Here is a 23067-nt window from a genome sequence, read left to right as displayed (position 1 = left end):
TTCCTTTACGACTGACCATATGGTTTTAATTTTATCCTGAGACTTAGCCATTCTATCTGCATACCACATACTTTTTGCCTTCCTAATAACTTTTTTAAGCACCTTACAATACTGTCTGTAATGGGCTGCTGCATTTAGATTTTGACTGTTTCTAACGTTTTGATATAATTGCCACTTTGTTCTACAAGATATTCTTATCCCTTTAGTCAGCCACCCAGGTTGCCTGTTTGTGCTAGTACCCTGTTTTGAACGTTCTAACGGAAAGCAACTTTCAAAGAGCACGAGAAAAGTCTTGAGGAAAGCATTATATTTATTGTCTACTGTATCAGCACTATAAACATCTTGCCACTCTTGTTCCTTGATAAGGTTTATAAAAGTCTGTACAGCAACTGGATCAGCTTTCCTAAAAAGTTGGTAACTATATTTAACATGTGTTGCAGCACAAAAATCTTTTAGACTTAAAATTTGTGGATCATGAGCTGAAAGGCCATTCACCTTTTTGCTAACAGAATGCCCTTCTAATAATGACGAGTGAACAAAAATATTGTCTATGGTTGTTCTACTGTTCCCTTGCACTCTCGTTGGAAAGAATATGGTTTACATGAGATTATATGAATTAAGGAGGTCTACCAGCATCCTTTTCCTTGCACAATCACTTATACAATTAATATTGAAGTCACCACATATAACTAACTTTTTGTATTTCCTATAAAGTGAACCAAGAACCTCCTCTAGCTTTAGCAAAAATGTTGTGAAATCGGAGTCTGGGGATCTATAAATAACAACAGTAAGAAGTTTACCTCCACTAAATTTAACCACACCTGCACAACATTCAAACACCTTTTCAGTGCAGTACTTTGAAACATCAATTGACTCAAATGGGATACCGTTTTTCACATACATGGCTACTCGCCCACACCGCAAAGAGCTCCTAGAAAAGCTGCCAACCAACCTGTATCCTGGTAAAGGAAGCCTCTGAATTATCTCCTTATTTAAGAAGTGTTCAGATATACCAATAATTTCAGAGTCAACATCTATAAGCAGTTCACTAACTTTATCTCTAATACCTTGTATATTTTGATGAAATATACTAATTCCCTCATTAATCGGATACCCAAGCTTTGTAGAAAGTGGTTTCTTTGTTAGAGAGACTTCCCTTAAGCAGGAATACCTATCAGCTGACTTCAATCTAAAAAAGGTACAGCTCTAACACCCATAACTACCGGAATTTTCCCATGAGTGGTCCCACCACCCCCACCTATGCTGTCACCTATAAGTTTTGCCAACCTCCCCTTCCCATACCTGTTGAGGTGCAGGCCATGTCTAGTGAAACCCGTCCTACTGATAGACTCCACCGACACCACTGAAATGTGACTCATGCCCTCTGTCATCAGCGCACCCCCAAGTCTCATGTTATTACGCCTGACGGCTGTATTAAGATGAGGCCGATCGTGACGCTGAAACAGTTCCACGAAATGCACATTCGTGTTGCCAGTCTGAGTGGCTATCTTTTCCAGGTCACCATCTATGTCATACTCCCCATCCCTATCAATACTATTACCAGCCCCACCCACAATCACTACCTGATCCTCTTTAGTAAAATCCCTACATAACCCCCCTATGTTAAAAGTCACCTGAGCCAATCCTGCATTAGGCTTCACAATGCTGGTGACCTGGTACTCACTCCCCAAAACTTCCTGCAACTGCTGGCCTACACCTCTACCATGAGAACTACCTAACAGCAGAACCTTCTTCTTTCTCTTAGACTTTGCAACTGTCCTAGCCACCGTAACTGCTGAGGTCTGCTGCATACTTCCTACATCTACAGCTACTAGAGATTCCTCTCCACTAGACTCTGACAGTTGGTCATATCTATTACAAACACCAATAGTAAAACTATCTGAAAATCTCCTTCTCCTAGCAGATCTCTTGCCAACAGCCAGCTCCCATTCCCCAACCCCTTTCTCCCTCCTCATCCTATCTAGCTCCTCCTGTGCGCTTTTCAACTGCAGCTGAAGGGCACAGATCTTACGCTCCTGCTCCTCTATCAACTTACTCTTGCTACATAACCTACTTAGAGAGCGATCTCACACGCAGTCACTTTAAACTAATAAAGATATTGAAAATCTGATTACAGCATCATGGTAATGTACATGTTTCTTTTTGAGGTATCATGATTCATCTAGCTACTATTAATTTCTATAAGAACTGTGAAATGTCTGCCATTAAGATTTCACAAAGTCCGCCATCTTTGGCTCTCCAGACGTGTCTCCTCCATCAACACAGCATCACCATGGAATTCCCAGCCACGCGGCTGGACCATACACTGGGGCTACCCCTCTTGTCCGGCCAACATTCGGCACTACGTGTTTGCTACCGGGCCCCAGCTGGCTGAGTAGCCCGTGCAGCCACGCCAACTCCGAATTTAGAAGGTTCTTGCTGTATGACCTCCAGAATAGCTTCCTCAGTAGCTGGAGTATGGTGAGTCCGTGGATGCCCCTGTCACGCAATGGTGGAAGGGGAGAACCTGACTCCCGAAGGCACAACTCCAGACAACAAAACACATTTTTATCTGGATGGCATCAACGAGGATATCAAGCAGCATATTCACAAGCGGCAACACCAGCCCGTTATCAGATGCACCAAGGACCAGGAGCATATCCACATATTTATCGTTTGTGTATGCCTTATGTCTGCCACATTGATTTAGAGGTTTACAATGAGAAAATTCGATATTTGTTGTATGCATGTACATTGGAGTCTGTCACGGGTGGGTTATTGCGCTCGCAACTAGTCCCCATCTGGTGGGCAGTGCATACAGTATAAATCAAACCGTCAGTCCTGCGCCCTCTTCAACCTACCGTGCATTACCACTCTGACACATATTGTTTTGTATGATTCATCCTGACACCGCTATTTGTGAAATGTTTGGTTTCAACTTACACTGTTTCCCTAATGGTAATAGACTTGACGTTTCCACAGTCCCATCGATAGAATAATAATAATAATAATAATAATGATAATAATAATAATGATAATAATAATAATATAGCAAACAAACAAAGAATAACACACATCAATTAAACAATCAGAGGAAAACGAAATCTTAAGACAGCCACCAGAACAAGCACAAATAGAACACGAAGTGACACACATGTTAGATATAGAAGAAAAATTTCAGCTGACATATATAGAATACAAAGACACAAATACAGACATTATATCATTTTTCATAGACCACCAAATAACCCACAAGTCAAAACAACAATAACAACTATCAACACAATCATACACAACAAAATAAATGGAAATACAACTGTGGAAGAATTACAACTACTGGTTTATATAGGAGCACTCACTACACTAAATATACACACTAGGCAGAGATCAGAATCAACCAACACACAGAAGAAACCCACAAAACCAGCATGATAGCACAGACTACAGATCAGAATAGAAAAACTGAGAAGACATCGGACAGCTAACACAATTTATAAGAAATGAAATATCAGACAAAAAACGAAAAAGGTTAGGTAAAATCTCACAACAAGAAGCAATAGAGCAATTAGATGAAAAGAAGCAGAAATTACAAGCATTGGCGAAACGACTTAGAAGATACAAAAAAAGTGGAAATAGAAAGAAACAATACCAAACTTTCAACACAAACCAAAAGAGATTTTACCAGACAATAGATAACACACACATTAAAATAGACAATCCATCAAACATAACAGACATGGAATACTTCTGGAGCAACATATGGTCAAACCCGGTACAACATAACAGGCATGCACGGTGGATACAAGCAGAAACAGACACATACAAGATGATACCACAAATGCCTGAAGTGATAATCTTGCAATATGAAGCCACCCGAGCAATTAATTCTACGCACAATTGGAAAACCCCTGGAAAAGATAAAATAGCAAATTTCTGGCTAAAGAAGTTCACCTCAACACATTCACATCTAACTAAATTATTTAACAATATGAATATAATAGAGGGAAACGTTCCACGTGGGAAAAATATATCTAAAAACAAAGATGATATGACTTACCAAACAAAAGTGCTGGCAGGTCGATAGACCCACAAACAAACACAAACATACACACAAAATTCAAGCTTTCGCAACGGTTGCTTCGTCAGGAAAGAGGGAAGGAGAGCACACACGCACACACACACACACACGCACACACACACACACACACACACACACACACACACACACCACACACACACACACACAAGCAGACATTATTTAACAGTTACATTGCAGACCCATACACAGTCCCAGATACACTTACACATGGAATAACTTATCTGAAACCTAAAGATCAAGCAGACACAGCAAACCCAGCAAAGTATTGGCCCATAACATACCTACCAACAATATACAAAATATTAACTTCAGTCATTACACAGAAATTAATGACACATGCAACACAGAACAAAATTATAAATGAAGAACAAAAAGTGATGGAAAAACAGATGCCTATAAATATCTAGGATACAGACAAAAAATAGGAATAGATAATACAAATATTAATGAAGAACTAAAAAAAAATACAGACAAAGACTAACAAATATACTGAAAACAGAATTGACATCAAGAAACAAGACAAAAGCTATAAATACTTATGCTATACCAATATTGACCTTCTCATTTGGAGTAGTGAAATGGAGTAACACAGGCCTAGAAGCACTCAATACACTTACATGATCACAATGCCACAAATATAGAATACATCACATACATTCAGCAACAGAAAGATTCTCATTAAGCAGAAAGGAAGGAGGAAGGGGATTTATCGACATAAAAAACCTACATTATGGACAGGTAGACAATTTAAGAAAATTCTTTCTGGAACAAGCAGAAACTAGCAAAATACACAAAGCAATCACTCATGTACAAACATCGGCTACACCATTGCAATTTCGTAACCACTTCTACAACCCTTCAGATCACATAACATCAACAGATACAAAGAAAGTAAATTGGAAACAGAAAACACTACATGGCAAGCACCCGTATCATCTAACACAGCCACACATCGATCAAGACGCATCCAACACATGGCTAAGAAAAGGCAATATATACAGTGAGACAGAAGGATTCATGATTGCAATACAGGATCAAACAATAAACACTATATGCTACAGCAAGCATATTATTAAAGATCCCAATACTACAACAGATAAATGCAGACTTTGCAAACAACAAGTAGAAACAGTAGATCACATCACAAGCGGATGAACAGTACAAGCAAATACAGAATACCCTAGAAGACATGACAATGTAACAAAAATAATACATCAACAACTTGCCATACAACATAAACTAATAAAACAACATGTTCCCACATACAAGGATGCACCACAAAATGTACTGGAGAATGATGAATACAAATTATACTGGAACAGAACCATTATAACAGATAAAACACCACCACATAACAAACCTGACATCATACTCACCAATAAAAAGAAGAAATTAACACAACTAATCGAAATATCCATACCCAATACAACAAATATACAGAAGAAAACAGGAGAAAAAATTGAAAAATACATCCAACTGGCTGAGGAAGTCAAGGACATGTGGCATCAGTATAAAGTTGACATTGTACCAATTATACTATCAAATACAGGAGTCATGCCACACGATATCCATCAGTACATCAATGCAATACAGCTACATCCAAACTTAAATATACAGCTACAGAAATCTGTAATTATTGATACATGTTCAATTACCCGAAAGTTCCTAAATGCAATGTAACGTATACCGTACAGTTAAAAGGAAGTCACGCTTGATCAAGGTCCGCGTCGCTTTCCATTTTTAACCAGACCTAAGGCCTGAGAAAGGAAAGAAGTTAATAATAATAATAATAATAATAATAATAATAATAATAATGCATCGAGATGCGTATTAAACAGCATGCGGTTACCAGACTCAATGTTGAAAAGTATAGTTAGTGGGACGATGGTGATAACACATTGGATGTTATTCACAAATTACGTTTTAGTGCTGCTGGTAACGTATGGCCCTAACGAAATCTAATGGACCTGTATGAGGCAAGAATAACAGTGGGTACTAGTCTAAGGGACCATTGGAGGAGGATACAAAGAAAACAGGTTTCACATCTAGTAGATGAAGTGGTGGGAATAAATTCAGATACCATACCACCTTGACTACATTTATCAAATAAAAGACATAGGCCTCAACCAAGGATCAAACCATCGTCCTCCTGCATGCTAACTTAAAACTCTATCCACTGCACCAGCTGTAAAATACAACAAACATGTGCTGACAGAGGTAGTTTCCATACATGTGGTTTTTACAGTGTTGCCAGATTGCCACTCTTTAACATCCTTTTTCTGCTGATTAAATTTTGAGGGAGACATTTTTTTATCGCTTGCATGTGAGGAGTCGCACTACAAAACCTAAGTGCGTGAATTTTGCTTCACCCTGTATCTTTCTGAGCTAAGTCTTTAGTAGAAATGAAGGATGTGGGTAGACCAATTACATTTGCTGTCTATGTTTGCACCCAGGAATTTTGTATCCTCAAATTGTTGTACTGATTAATCTCTACACTCTTTTAATTTCTTTGAGATTTCTTTGTGGCATAAAAAACCTCATATAATGGGTTTTATGTGATTTGAGTGAGAGACCATTTGCAGAAAACCATTTTAAAACTTTAGAGAGAACTTTGTGTGTAGTTTGTTCAAGATTGTTGTCAGAAAATTCATCAATTATGGTTGATGTATCATCTGTAAAAAGAGTAAAATTACTCTTTGTATTGGAACAAAGAAGGAGGTCATTAATGAAAATTGGAATAGCAGCAGACCAAAAATTGAGCCTTGGGGCACACAACAACTTAAGGCATCCCACTCTGATGAGGAAGGTTCTCTGGAAGAGGCGTTCAGCATTACGGTCTGCTTTCAGTCATTTAGGTATGGATGAAGGCACAAAATGACAGTGTTCTGCCTTTTTCAAAAGAATTTGGTGGTTTACACAATTGAAGGCTTTCCAGAAATCACAAAAAGTACCTCCTGAAGATATTTTTTTGTTAATGGCTTCCAAAAATTGAGAGAATATTGCTTGTCAGTACAAAAAATAGTGCAAAACCCATATTGCTATTGTTGAGGATACTAAACCGACAACACAGAAATAGTGCTATTTGCTCATGATGTCAGCATCATAATCAAGTCCAGTAGAGGTACAATAAAAGAAGGAACAGCAACTGATTTGTTCTTGAGAAATCAGTTCAGAAAAACTCATTTCGTTAAATTCTGTATAGGGGAGGAGGCATAGTCATTGAAATTAGAGAACAACAGAAAGGAAATATGTAAAAACATTTCAAAATTCCTGGGTGTGCATGTTAATTAGAACGTGAATTGGAAATCATAGCCGGCCAGGGTGGCCGTGCGGTGCTAGGCGCTACAGTCTGGAACCGCATGACTGCTACGGTCGCAGGTTCGAATCCTGCCTTGGGCATGGATGTGTGTGATGTCCTTAGGTTAGTTAGGTTTAAGTAGTTCTAAGTTCTAAGGGACTGATGACCTCAGAAGTTAAGTCCCATATTGCTCAGAGACATTTGAACCATTTTTTGGAAATCATATGCTATAGATCAGTGGTTCCCAAAAGGTGGTCTGCGGACCCCATGGGGTCCGCAAGCTGTGCCAGGTGGGTCCGCAAGATGCTATTAGAATAAAAAATGTATTAAATATATTTCGTATGATAACACATTTTTTGTTTTGGCCACTTCATGCATGAGCAGAGCTTTAGTGTACACTAACTTCTGTGTCTAGCGTCTTCCTAGAGCCAACTGACACTAGCACACACTAGTGCAAAACTAGAATTAGATAGAGGCAAATAGTTCTGCTGTATGCCATTAGACTGCGTGCGCTGCCTCTTTGCAGCTGACAACTGACAGTCACTTTACACAGAAACTCACATTTCAGACGACAATCGGCCATTGTTAATTTATTGCCATTGCTTTCACAGACCATGTTGTTTACATATTCAGTGTTTCTAAAGCGTTGTTTTTTGAGGAAGCTGCAGTTCATGTAGTTAAATGGAGTGTTGGTTAAACAGTGGTTCGTTAAAACGAGAAAGGCCTACAGATAAAGAGGAAGATTATGGATTTGATGTTCAAGCAAGTAAGTCAGTGACTCTTGAACCGAAGTTGTCAGTGTCCATTGAAAGTAAATCGTTGGCATCCCTTGAACCTAGCCCTTCCAAGATCAGTGTTAAGCTTACTGGAAAAATTAGAAAATATAACTCTAATTACTTGGAAATCGGTTTTACAGTCACTGGACCAGTGCAGCAGCCTAAACTTCGATGTGTAATTTGCTATGAAAGCCTTTCAAATGAATGTATGAAACTAGCAAAACTCTGGTGCCATCTTGAAACAAAGCATCCAGAGTACAAAAGTAAGACATTAGATTTTTTCAAAAATAAATTAGGAGAGTTGAAAACATCTCATAAAATGATTACTAAACACTGTGGTGCAAATGCAAATAAAATGCAACCCTTGCATCTTACGAGGTGACTCAGCTTGTTGCTGAATGTGGGAAAAACCACAAAATTTCTGAGGAACTTATACTGCCATCAGCAATAACACTTTGCAAGAGAATGTTAGGTGATGCAGCTACTAAGGTAATAGGAACTGTCCTGTTCTCCAATAATACTGTTTAAAGACTGATATGGCAGTTAACATCGAAGAAACATTGCTGGCTAGACTTTGCAAGAGTGACATGTACGCTCTACAATTAGATGAAAGCACAGACATATCAAAAAAGCTATAATGTTAGTTTTCGCACAATTTTTATGGGAGGATCAAGTGTTCAAAGATTTTCTTTTTTCATGCGAACTACTGCATAGAACGGCAGATGATATTTTTACTGCATTAAATAATTACCTCAATGAACACAATGTCACCTGGAAAAAATGTGTAGGCTTGTCAACGGATGGAGCAGTCAATAGCTGAAAAAAAGAAAAGGGGGGACTTCTAGCTCGTATCAAAGCAGTAGCCCCTGAGTCGAAATGGACTCACTGTTGTATCCATCGTGAAGCCTTAGTAGCCAAAAGATTGCCTGAACCTTTGCAAAAGATACTTAGCGAAGTAGTTCAAATCATCAACTACTTTAAAAACAGACATCTGCAATCCAGATTATATTCTTTGTTGTGTAAAGAGATCGGCAGTGAGCATGAGCAACTTCTTATTCATATGGAAGTAAGATGGCTTTCTCGAGGTAGGATCTTGTCAAGATTTTTTGAACTTAGAGATGAGGTTCTTGTCTACCTTCTTGACACAAAGTATGCAGATTTTCTCACCAACTTCTCTTGGCTTTGCTCAGTTGCGTACTTAGTTGATGTGTTTGTACACTTGAATGTGTTAAACTTGAGTTTACAAGGAAAAAATGTAGACATGTTCAAAGTTGAGGATAAGATTAGTGCTATGGTCAAAAAGTGTCAGATCTGGGCATCAGGGATAGAAAACGAGTCACTAACTAACTTTTCTACTTTAAAACAATTCTTGGAGTCATCAGAGGAGAGTTTGCCTGACCAGATTGAGATCAACGTAGCCAAGCATCTACACAGCCTAGCCACCACTTTTAGAGAACTGAAGAAGAGCAAGATCAACTTGTGGATCTGTCCAGCTGTGGTATGATGATAAACATTTTCATCGGTCATAAAATTACAGACTGCTGGGCATCAGCACGCAAGGACTACAAGAAACTTGGAGATAAGGCAATGAAAAAGATCCTTTCATTTGCAACCACATATCGGTGTGAGCAAGCATTTTCTTCCATGTGTTTCATGAAAAACAAATATAGGAATCGGCTTGACATGCGGTCAGATTTCAGAGTGAATGTTTCAAGTTTGGAACCTAATATTTCAGAAATAATGTACTCAAAGGTCAGATTGAACTCGTCTCATTAAGAACTGAAAATTAAAACTAACTGTATACTGATGGAGTACTCTGTTGTAACTGTATTTTTTTCAAATAAATAATACCTTGTATGAAATTATTGTTTTCTTATTTTTCACACATGCCTGCTCAATACAATCTCAAGTGTAGTACACTTGAAAGACCAATACACTCAGTTTTAATTTTTTCCTGTAATTTTCAGTTCATACTCAATTTTTTTTAAGGAGTTTGTTATACTAAACACCCAGATTTGAAGACAAAGATTTTGAGCAATAATCAAAAACTTAACAATAACAATGATGGCTAAATTGAAAAAGTTTTAAGATCAATATTTTTTCTAAGAACCAAAAACAGAAAACATATAAAATGACTCTTAATTTGGCTTTTTTAGGTACTTGATACTGTGATATGACAAAGTACCAATCATGTTCGATGAGGGGGTCCTCGAGAAAATTTTCTTGGGAACCCCTGCTATAGATACTATCAGCTGCCTGTTTAGCCGTGGGTGTGTGGGTAATGGCCTAGGGCAGGGCTTCCCAACCTTTTCAGCTGGCGGACGCCTTCTTCAGTCGAAAATCCATGGCTGACCACTAATCAGCCAAGAGCACTGTAAATTTAAGTTTCAGAACAAAACCCATGGGAACTGAAAGCTTCTTAATGCAAGTGCCAAGTTCTCAATGACCCCCCCTCCCCCGAAGTATCAATAGTCTTTCATGTAGAGATGAATGAAAACAACTTGAAATTAACGATCCAATTTGAATTCCCACTGTATCCAGACACTTACTAGTGAATTTACTCCCTTTGTTCAACACACTATAGCCTGATTAAAATTACTAGCTAATTGACATTTCACATGTTGGAGCTGCCTTCCTCCAAGAGCAATCGACGTCACTTCCAAACTGTTCGCTGTTGACAAGCGGACGCTTGTGGTCTGCTTGCTTCCACTGTTTGGCTACTGTTGTGTAAGGAGCATGCATATTTCGTAATAGTCGTGTGTGTGTGTGTGTGTGTGTGTGTGGTTTTTTGTGAAATCCTAAGAAAAATGATCAAACGTATGTAAAGTCTATGGGGCTTAACTGCTGAGGTCATCCGTGCAATCCACGACGACATGGCGGCCATTCCGCGCGGCTGTGAAGAAAAGAGGCAGACTCATGATTCGGGATACAAACACATCACGAAATAGGCCAAGGAATTTCCTGTAAAGGACTATTGTGACATATGATGTGAAATGTGTGGGAATACATTCACCCAGTTTACATGCGTTTCCAAAACCGGATTTTGTAAGCCGATGTCCCAGTTCCGCTTTTGGTTGTCCAGGTAAACACTTCAAAATCGATTGTGGAAATCTGCTTTTATAAAGCCGTTTTCCAGTTCCAAATGGTTCAAATGGCTTTGAGCACTATGGGACTTAACATCTGTGGTCATCAGTCCCCTAGAACTTAGAACTACTTAAACCTAACTAACCTAAGGACATCACACACATCCATGCCCGAGGCAGGATTCGAACCTGCGACTGTAGCAGTCGCGCGGTTCCGGACTGAGCACCTAGAACCGCTAGACCACCGCGGCCGGCTTTTCCAGTTCCACAATCGATTTTGTGTGCCCATGTAAACAGCTCAGAAAGTTTAGTTATTTTTACGTCTTTGCATATCTACTGAGCGGTAGCTGTCAGTCCATAGCCAGAAGCTAGCAGGCGGCGTTGCAACAGTGTACTGTCAGTTGAAATGAAATGAAATGTCGTGTGGTTAAGGCCCCCCGTCGGGTAGACCGTTCGCCTTGTGCAGGTCTTTCGATTTGATGCCACTTCGGCGACCCGCGCGTCAATGGGGATGAAATGATGATAATTAGGACAACACAACACCAAGTCCCTGAGCGGAGAAAATCTCCGACCCATCCGGGAATCGAACCCGGGGCCTTAGGATTGACATTCCGTCACGTTGACCACTCAGCTACCGGGGCCGGACTACTGTCAGTTGGTAGCTGGCAACTGGCAGGCGGCACGACAACAGTTGAGCCACAGCAGACAACTTCAACTACTACTTGGACACTATATCATAGCATTCAGCCTCGACTGTAAACAAATGAGGAAAACAAACAAACAAACTCACTTATTTCTGTATAAGAAGACAAAGCATTTCACAGAATGTAAGACTTTTTTTCTCAAAGGAAACAATTCCGGCAGAGGAGGCACGTGAAAAGTCCTCATTTGTTTATGCTTGCTGCCAGTTGTCACAATATAGTGTCAGAGTAATAGCAAGTAATTGTAACTGAAGTACAGTCAGGCCATATTTTTAACTGAGAGGCCGGAATATATAATAAAGAAAATAAATTAGCTTTAGCGATCATTTTAATTTTCATAACAAAAATATCAATTCCAACAGAATTCAATTAATAATTATTTTGTACATGATAGAAGACAGAAAAAAAAATTCCTACAGAGTTATAGTTCAGGTACGTTCACTGAGCATCTACGATGAAAAATGCTTTCTTCTTTACTATAGATGAGGCTGTAGGAATAATAATGGAATCCTAATGTGATGGTTGAGGGTGCTTCTGCTGACACAATTTTGAAAAGTTGGGTTCAGTTCTTGATAACTGGAGATGAGTGTCTGGTTCCACATCTAGACAGATTCGGTACTTAGTTTTGTGGGCAGCATAGATCGAGAATCCAGATTCACACATGTATGTTGTGGCAATCGGAAGAAGTACATGTTTTGCCTTTTCAACAAGGGGGTAGTATCTCTTGTTCTCCAAACGGATCCAAAAGTGTGAGTAACTGTTAATGTCAAAACTTGATTTCAAGGTAGGCAATTTCTATCAACAACTCATATTCATTTGATGATAGAATGTTCGGATTTTTGGATACAGTGAATGGGTTGACCAACCATTCGTATTTCTGCAGCTTCTCATCTTCAGCTGTTGGGAAATAATGCTCCAACAATGACATCAAGCTTCGGAGATGTTCCAGGATTTGATAAAACAATTCTTCCCAAGCGCCAATGTTTTGTTTTTCAAAAACTCCTTGAGAAGAGGAAAACACTCGACCTCCCTCTCCTCGACACCCTCTGCCCAAAAATTGATTTTCCTCTTGAATACTCAAACTTTGTCGATAGCAGTGACCTTTGTTTCACTTTGCCCTTGGAGTGAAATATTCATTTCGTTCATTTTGGAGAAAATATCTGACAAATAGGCAAGTATACACTGCCAATTTTTGTTATTAATAATGTCTGCTAATTTGGTGTTATGCTCCAAAAGGAAAGATAAGACTTCCAATCTTAATTCGTAGAACCGAGAGAGTGCATTCCCACGTGAGTGCCACCTCACTTCTGTGTGGAGAAGCAGGGAATGATGGTTTCCCATATCTTCACACAGTATTGTGAAAAGTCTTGACTTCAACGGCCTTGATTTTATGTAGTTAATGATTTGAATGGATTCGTCTAAAACTTTCTTGAACGAAACAGGCATTTGTTTCGTAGCTAAAGCGTTTCTGTGGAGAGCACAATGCTGCTGTAATTCTTGGCGGTTTCTTTTATTTTCATTATTGCTCCGACTGTAGAACCCGTCTTAGCTTTTGCACCATCTGTGCAGACATCTGTGCAATTAGACCATGGAACTTCGTTAGTCCTGAAAAAATCATCCAATAGACGGAATATTTCAGCACCAGTTGTGTTGGCAGGTAGTGGTCTGCACAATAAGAGGTCCTCAAAACATCCAGACTATTCATAATGGACAAAAGCCAATAAAATCGCTAAACCTGCAACATCAGTGGATTCATCTATCTGCAGAGAAACAAGAGTTTCTTCCACATCATTTGACATGTCAACAATGCATCTCTTGACAGTATTGTTTGATAATGGCACCGAAGATACAAGCTTTACTGCCTTTTCGTGTAGCATGCAAGAAACATCATCATTAACACACGGCTTTATGAGAATTTCTGCAATGGTATGAGCTTTGCCTGTTTTTACCACTCAATAACTAACCAAGAAAGAAGCTTTTAATGAATTTTCATTAATTGTTTTTGCATGAGTTTTCATACAATGCTGAGGAGCAGCTAGTTCAGCACTCTTACTTTTGAAAAAATCGATGTCTTTAGCCTGGAAATCCGGGTGAGTACCTTCAAAATGACGGCGCAATTTAACTGGAAGCATTGAACTGTTCGGAAGGACTCACGCACAAATTACACACTGAGCTTTACCCTCCTTTGTCTCCATAAAGCCCATTTCTAAATAGCTTTAGTTGTACTTACGATTCTTGGTTATTCCACTTCCACAGGATATTGCAACCAATGGAGTACTTGCAGCATTTTCACATAATAAGTCCGGCTGTGGATATTCTTGTGATCTTCCTTTGGTCGTCCTCCCTCCTCATTCATTTCAACTGGAAATTTCCTTTGTTGTGAAGGTGATGGAGCAACTGCACCCTTCTTCAATGATCCTGACTTCAGCCACCGATCCAAGTTAGAAGTAATAACTGGTCAAAAATCGACTTATGAAATAGGTAGTGCACTGATAAAGCAAGTTTAACACTTAATGATGCCTTGGGCCGCATACATGCCAGCAAGCACTGTGATTGGTCGACTAAGCTCGCTCCGTGCATGCGTAAAAGGTTTCAACGAATCTAGCGCCGTGAGCCGGCGCACAAACGACCCCCGTATTGTTGCCAAACAATCGATCAGAGAAGCCGCATTCTCTGGCACTAAACTGTGTATGCGGTCTCACTTAGGAACCGCAAAGGCTGCTTGGGAATACGACCTGAAGTAAAAGTACACATGTTTTTTACAGTGATAAATTTGATTTTCACATTTTTATTCAATAATTTTACTCATTATTTGACACGATTTGGTGAAAGGCAGCCGCGGACCCCCCCCCCCCCCCCCCCCCGCCCACACACACACACACACACACACATTGGGAAGCCCTGGTCTAGGGCATGGCTGGTCAACCGGCGCCCATAGGCTGGATCTGGTCCGTGACTGGTTTCAATGTCGTCCATGGAAGATATTTGTTGGGTGTAGACTCACCTTCTGTTCTGCCCGGGATGCATTTTCTGATATTTTTACTGACACTCAGCTTGCCTTGAATTTCTGTCCCATATTAAAATTAGTGAATAATTGTTGTCCACTGTAAAAGTATTATAACACTGCAGCTATTGAAACTGAACATAATTTGTAATGAATTAACTGCAACCTGTTGCTTTTATGGGCATTTATTTTTCCATAAGTACATTTCAAGATGCCTGGTATCCCATTTCAGATGTTTACCTATTTAGATGTCTATGACATTGCAGAATTTCTCAGCAGAAATTTTCAGGACAGGTATTGTAAAATATTGTAAGTAAACAAACAGTGTTTGCAATGTGTAAAAAAAATGTAGACATCTGAAGGTGGCATGAACATAAATTGTATATACTTTCAAAAATGCATTTTTAGGCATAATTTGTTGGCATGGCATGTATGGAAAGGGGTGCCATTCATATCAGTGTGACTCCCATAAACATTAACATCACAGGCACTTTAGTTTTCACTTTATGCGCTAGAAGCACAGCTGTCACATCATGTGATTTGGCAGCCTGCCATCTTAATTAATTATGTGTATCAGGCCCGAGGGTCACCAAAGCTGCCGACACCTGGTCTAGAGTGCATGATTTTCAAAGACAAGTGACAGGGCAGAGGTATGTTGTGGAACAGTGGCCTTTAATAGTCAAATGTTGACAGAAAATGCATGAAATTATTCAGTTTCTGAGAAAGAGACCCTATATGTAGTGTGAGCCTTTAAGAAATTGAAGAATTTATTGCAGGAAACTGAATTACTGTTGATACTGACCACTGGGAACTGAAGATGTTGGTGTCAGTTGACATGATGAGTTTTATACCCTCAGTAGTTCGCTATTAAATACAGTATATTAAGGAAGAACATGTAAAGTTTGATCCTGTTGAAAGAGCCAATGGCTATTTGGTTATATACATTTTGAAAGTGATAAGTTTGTAAACCAGTGTACATTTTATGTGACAGTGGAGTAGAATTTTGTGGACAAGATACCAGTTATGTAGAGCTTAGTTTTCCAGATGTCATCCCAAAGGAGATGTGATAAAAGAGCTGGGCCACCTGTTCAGTACATATTGGGTGAAAAAACACAGTAGTTGCTCTAGAGGAAGCTGTTAAAGAAGAAATAAATGGGTTAACCTTTACTAAAAAGATTCAGTATTGAAAAAGATGATACAACCTATTTATTTGCATTTTCACAAATGTACAGCAAATACAATGCAACTCAGCACAGATAAAGTCTTTGAAAATTGGTTTAAATGGCTCTGAGCACTATGGGACTTAACTGCTGAGGTCATCAGTCCCCTAAAAGTTTTTGCAACACTAGATACAGGTTGACAGGTTGATGAGCTAACACAGAGCCTAAGAGCAACCAATATGAAGGAAGGAAGCATAAGTGAGTCTGACCAATGTCTGATAATAACCAAGTTGGTAACCCAAGTTATTGTTTGCCTAGCAAGGCAATGGCCAGAAGCACAATTCTATGAAAGAGAAGGAGATGAACCAAGAAAGTGCTGTGGTGTCCTTATATTCAGCTATACCAATGGGTACATCTCTTGGTGACATGGCACAGCATATTGACAGGTAGTTGGATAGATATACCCATCAGTCCATTGATCCATAGTGATCCACATAGAATACACCAGAAAACAAAAATATGTAAAATACACTCCTGGAAATGGAAAAAAGAACACATTGACACCGGTGTGTCAGACCCACCATACTTGCTCCGGACACTGCGAGAAGGCTGTACAGGCAATGATCACACGCACGGCACAGCGGACACACCAGGAACCGCGGTGTTGGCCGTCGAATGGCGCTAGCTGCGCAGCATTTGTGCACCGCCGCCGTCAGTGTCAGCCAGTTTGCCGTGGCATATGGAGCTCCATCGCAGTCTTTAACACTGGTAGCATGCCGCAACAGCATGGACGTGAACCGTATGTGCAGTTGACGGACTTTGAGCGAGGGCGTATAGTGGGCATGCGGGAGGCCGGGTGGACGTACCGCCGAATTGCTCAACACGTGGGGCGTGAGGTCTCCACAGTACATCGATGTTGTCGCCAGTGGTCGGCGGAAGGTGCACGTGCCCGTCGACCTGGGACCGGACCGCAGCGACGCACGGATGCATGCCAAGACCGTAGGATCCTACGCAGTGCTGTAGGGGACCGCACCGCCACTTCCCAGCAAATTAGGGACACTGTTGCTCCTGGGGTATCGGCGAGGACCATTCGCAACTGTCTCCATGAAGCTGGGCTACGGTCCCGCACACCGTTAGGCCGTCTTCCGCTCACGCCCCAACATCGTGCAGCCCGCCTCCAGTGGTGTCGTGACAGGCGTGAATGGAGGGACGAATGGAGACGTGTCGTCTTCAGCGATGAGAGTCGCTTCTGCCTTGGTGCCAATGATGGTCGTATGCGTGTTTGGCGCCGTGCAGGTGAGCACCACAATCAGGACTGCATACGACCGAGGCACACAGGGCCAACACCCGGCATCATGGTGTGGGGAACGATCTCCTACACTGGCCGTACACCACTGGTGATCGTCGAGGGGACACTGAATAGTGCACGGTACATCCAAACCGTCATCGAACCCATCGTTCTACCATTCCTAGACCGGCAAGTGAACTTGCTGTTCCAACAGGACAATGCACGTCCGCATGTATCCCGTGCCACCAAACGTGCTCTAGAAGGTGTAAGTCAACTACCCTGGCCAGCAAGATCTCCGGATCTGTCCCCCATTGAGCATGTTTGGGACTGGATGAAGCGTCGTCTCACGCGGTCTGCACGTCCAGCACGAACGCTGGTCCAGCTGAGGTGCCAGGTGGAAATGGCATGGCAAGCCGTTCCACAGGACTACATCCAGCGTCTCTACGATCGTCTCCATGGGAGAATAGCAGCCTTCATTGCTGCGAGAGGTGGATATACACTGTACTAGTGCCGACATTGTGCATGCTCTGTTGCCTGTGTCTATGTGCCTGTGGTTCTGTCAGTGTGATCATGTGATGTATCTGACCCCAGGAATGTGTCAATAAAGTTTCCCCTTCCTGGGACAATGAATTCACGGTGTTCTTATTTCAATTTCCAGGAGTGTATATTTACAGAACATGAGATATGGCAATGTTGCTTAAGTGAAATTGTCTTCAAGAAAGTGCAATAAATAAAAATCTGAAATACATTTTCATCTAAAAGTTAGTACCAATCTTGTTGTAAATAGGTAAATATATGTGTACACTGAAGCACATAGGATATTTTATATCACTTACCAACAGAGACTGCATTATTTCACTGGAGATGCACAGATGTCAGATTTTACATAACATTTACATTATTTGATGTACATATTAACAATATCTTCAGCAGTTGGTTCTATAAAGAAGTTTACCGCTGGAATAGGAGTTGGCTACCAGTAGATATTTCAGGCTTTTCTTAACTTTATCAGTGGCCAAACTTCATGACTGCTGGCAGTTTATCAGGAAAGTGTGTTCCTGGGTAATGGATACCTTTCTGGACTTCAGAGCTCTCTCCAGATTATTCTTATTTATACTACTGATTCCACAGACTGAACTATTGGCGTGAAAAAGAGAGAAATTATTTATGGCAAATATTGTTAAGGAGTAGATATACCAGGAAGCAACACCTTCATTTTCCCAGTCCCTTGAACAGGTCTCTGCAAGACATTCTTGAAGTAAGTCATATTGCGTGGTTTTGGCCTCTGAAAACTCTAGCTTGGCTTGCTGAGTTACTGTAAAATATGATCCTGTATGCCGTTATGGAATGAAAATCAGCAAAGTGTACCAGCTTCATTAGATTTATATCATCTGCCTGACAATAAGCATATTGTAAATAATGATTTGTTTACAGATTTCAGGAGTTCTCCTCCGTAATGAATTTATTAACAAGTGGTAATCAAAAGAATTTAAAACTGTCTTGTTTTTTGTTTGTCACCTCTTGTGTATAATGTGCTTTCTTTCAAAGTTTTGTGACAAAGACTGGACTAGAAACCATCTGTTAATCATGTAATTGTCATTAACAGCTCTTTCATGGAGGGGAAGTCCACATGGCTCTTCATCAGCTGCACCTCACCCTTTTGCAGTGCCACTGGTGGTTGATAATAGAAACCAGTTACAGCATGTTCCCTTAGACTGAAGACGGCCACTAGCTGGTTGAAATCAGTTATGAGACTGTGAAATGTTCATTTGATAGTGTCATAGAAATAAGAACTGCTGGTTGAGATACTACTGTGTTGTGTCATACGTCACGTGGCCTTGATACCAAATTCGTACTGTATAAACCAGAGAGTAAAAGAAGATTCAGGAAGTCATTTGCTAGGAGTGATGGTAAATTGTAGTACCCATGTCACTACTCACTATCATGAGTATGATAACATACCAGGGAATGGTGGTGACTGAGGAGCCCATGGCACAGACTGTGTTAAGTGTGTAAGAGGGACACACAAGGCTCTGGCTGGGACTTTCAGGCAGTGGTCCCCAGCAGTGGCAGCTGTGACTGGTGCTGGTAGGGGTACAATCTGTACTGGTAGGACAACAGGCTGGATCACACCTGGTGGTGGAGCAGCCCCAAATGATACTAGTAATAGCGAGAAGCTGCAGCCATAGTTGTAATCATAAGTCTGAGAAGTTTTAGCTGTTGTTGTGGGCCAGGAAGGAGGCAATGAGGCCTAGTGTGGCTGCTCCTGTTTCTTCTGTGCTTCCATATGTTGAATCGGATTGTGGTGGCATGTCATCTCTCCAGCTTCTGTGAATGGGTCTGGCTCCAGTGTCTGCAGACGGTGGTGGGTATCCTGCCAAGATGACAACCAAGTTTGTGGGCCCATATAGAGGGACTCTAATAGAAAACCACTGATGGCAGAACCACGGGGTGCAATGGGTGCCTCCCTACTGAGGAGTGAGGAGGTGCAGAATTTTCCAGGGCTGTTGACCATAGTGGATCTCTGTTGGACTCTTTCTGTTGACTGGAGTAGCCTTGTAAATACTGAGAACAGAATTAGTTTTGCATTGGTTGAGGTTCCTGCTATAACCTTTGACATCTGCAACTAGAAGGTGCAGATTAGTATCTCCATTTCTCATCATAGAATGGTGCTGTATGACGTATGAAATGTCTTTCTGCCAACAGAATCCCTGGAACATTCTATTATCTGAGGCCTGTAGTTTAGGAGGACAGTTAATAGCTAATATAGTTGTGGGGGCTAAAATAGTAGTCTCCACTGTGGTGGAATGTGATGACACAATAAACTCACTGTTTGTTGAGAGAAAGATGATGTCACTCTTGAGGCAGATGTGATGTGGGTGACAGTAGTACAGGTGGGGTAATGTAGCAGTTGATCTGAAAGTGTGATAGGCAAATTATTGAGTAAGCACTAATGCGCTTGGTTGTAGTGTGTGCTTGTGGAGCTGTGGTAAGGAAGAGAGCAACTGCCTATTACATCTATTTGAAGACAGGCATCAATTTTGCTGACAAAATCGAGGTCTCCTCCCATTGGAAGATGGGGCAAAACCCTGTGTTGGTGTGTAGCACAATAATGGACTTAATGTGATATGTGATATGTGATTTATTCATCTCATTACATACAATTTTCAAATCATTTGATTTGATGTACAGGAGACATGTCAAGGTTTACAAAAAGAAACTATTTTCTCTTTTTTAAGAGAAATACAAAAGTTTACATTATATTTTACAGTTCTAAGTTACAGCTACACAAGTAAATAAAATGATACATTTAATACAATCCCTGTGTTCAGACTGTGAAGCTGTCCTCAATGAATTCTTCGAGAGAATAATAACACTTTTCAACCAGAAGAGTAGAGAGCAATCTTTTCAGCGAACCAAGCTCCATCTTAAATGTATTACCGCCTTTTATTTTATTGAAAATTTTTAACCCCATATACTCTGGCGTTTGGGCATGAAGTTTTAAACGATGTGTCGGAAGATTGAAATTATCTCTGTGGCGAGTACTGTAGTTGTGGTCAAAACGGAAAGCATCTAGTGTATGTCGATTTTTATACAAGAACACCACGGCCTCATGTACGTAAAGTGAGGGGATAGATAGTATTTTTAAATTTTTTAGTAGTGGTTGACAGGATTCCTGTTTTTTGCAACACACATGTTTCTAATTACTTTCTTTTGTAACACTAGGAGCGTAGTGACATTTGCTGAATTTCCCCAGAAGAGTATGCCATAATAAATGACTGACTCAAACTAACAGTGATAAACTATCTTTCTGGCATCCATGTTTGTGGCACCTGGCAAAATACACATTGCAAATGCCAAGCTGTTCAGTTTATATGCTAAGTAATCTATGTCTACCTTCCAATTTAAATTTTTATCAAGATTTAGGCCTAAAAACTTCACATGATTTGATTCAGTTAAATCCTGATATTGCAAGTTCTCTTTATTTCAGTCCTTTATACTGATTTAGCTTCAAATTGCATCATTTTGGTTTTAGTTACATTTAGTTTTAGTCCATTTTGATAGAACCAAGATTCGAGTTTTTGTAAACTATTTTTGGCTTTTTCTGGAATACTTTCAGATACCTCATTTTCAATTAGAACTGATGTATCATCAGCAAATAAGACTGAATGAACATCAGTAGCAAGTGGTAGGTCATTTATGTAAAAAAGAAACAGATAGGGACCCAATATCGAACCTTGTGGGACTCCTTGGAGAACTGTTTTCCAGTCTGAGGAACAATTGGTTCCATTTGAAGTTAAAATTACTCTTTGTTTTCTATCTGACAGGTAAGAGCTAAACCATTTTAAAGCAGTGTCCTCAATTCCATATATCTGTAATTTGTGCATGGTTCACTGAATCAAAAGCTTAAGTTAGATCACAGAATATTCCTGTGACCTTTCTACCCTTATCTAACATGGAGCGTATTTTTTGGATAAATTCATTTATAGCATTCACAGTGTTTTTACCCTGTAGGAATACAAACTGGTTTTTAAAATTTATGTCATTTACAGTAAGAAATTTATTAATTTGTTTTGCTGCAATCTTTTCAAACACTTTAAACAAGACCGGAAAAAGAGAGATAGGCCGGTAATTCCCCATATCTTCTGTCAATCCTTTTTTGAATAGAGGTTTGATCTCAGCATATTTCAATACATTTGGAAAGCATCCCTGTCCAAAAGATTGATTTACAATACTTGACAGTGCTTGAGAAATAATATCGTGCACACACTTGATTACAGATGTGGTTATTTCATCCCACCCATGTGAGGTTTTGTTTTTTAGAGACAATATTTCCTTTTCCACATCCCTTTGGGTGATTTTTTGAAATTGTTTAAGAGATGTGTTCTGGCTGTTTTCCAAATTTGTGATAGACTGTCATATGCACATCTGATCTTACTACATTTAGGAAGAATTCATTGAAACAACTTGATGTCTGAGCAGGGTTTACTATAATTTCATTCTCACGTCTAATTTTCAAAATCTCATGAATTTTTACTTTGGCTCCTAATTCAGACTGAGCAACTGACCACGCTGCTTTTGTCTTATTTCTGTGTTCTTCTATGAATTTATTATTTGCCATTTTTTTAGCTACCACTACAACTTTCCTAAATACAGCTTTAAAATGTTTGATGTAAGTAACAAAATCTGGATTTCTGTTTGATTTTAACTCATTGTGGAGCTCTCTCTTTCTGGCACTAGAAAGTTTTATTCCTGTTGTAGTCCATTTGAGTTTACCATTTACTTTCTTTTGCTTAGATCTACAAGGAAATGATTCATTAAATACCTCTAAGAAACAATTTAAGAATTTGTCATAGTTTATCCAGCTTGAACTATTGTGGTCTACAGGCCAGCTTATTATACATAATTTACTGTGGAATAAATCCATTTTACTTTTACTGAGATCCGTTTTTATATACACTTCTGGAGGCTTTTGGTTATTTGCTTTTGGGAGCTCAATAAACAGACCTGAGTGATCTGAAATACCCAAGTCTAAGCAGTATTTGTGCTTATTTCCAGTGTCAAATTTGTAGTTGGTAATAATATTATCAGTGCAGGTCACTGATCTCCTGTTTTCCCTAATGCCTTTCAAAAAGTTTAACTTGAAACCAGATTTCT

The sequence above is a fragment of the Schistocerca piceifrons genome, unplaced genomic scaffold, assembly GCF_021461385.2.
Source record: "Schistocerca piceifrons isolate TAMUIC-IGC-003096 unplaced genomic scaffold, iqSchPice1.1 HiC_scaffold_550, whole genome shotgun sequence".
NCBI lineage: Eukaryota > Metazoa > Arthropoda > Insecta > Orthoptera > Acrididae > Schistocerca > Schistocerca piceifrons.
This window is presented reverse-complemented; position numbering follows the sequence as displayed.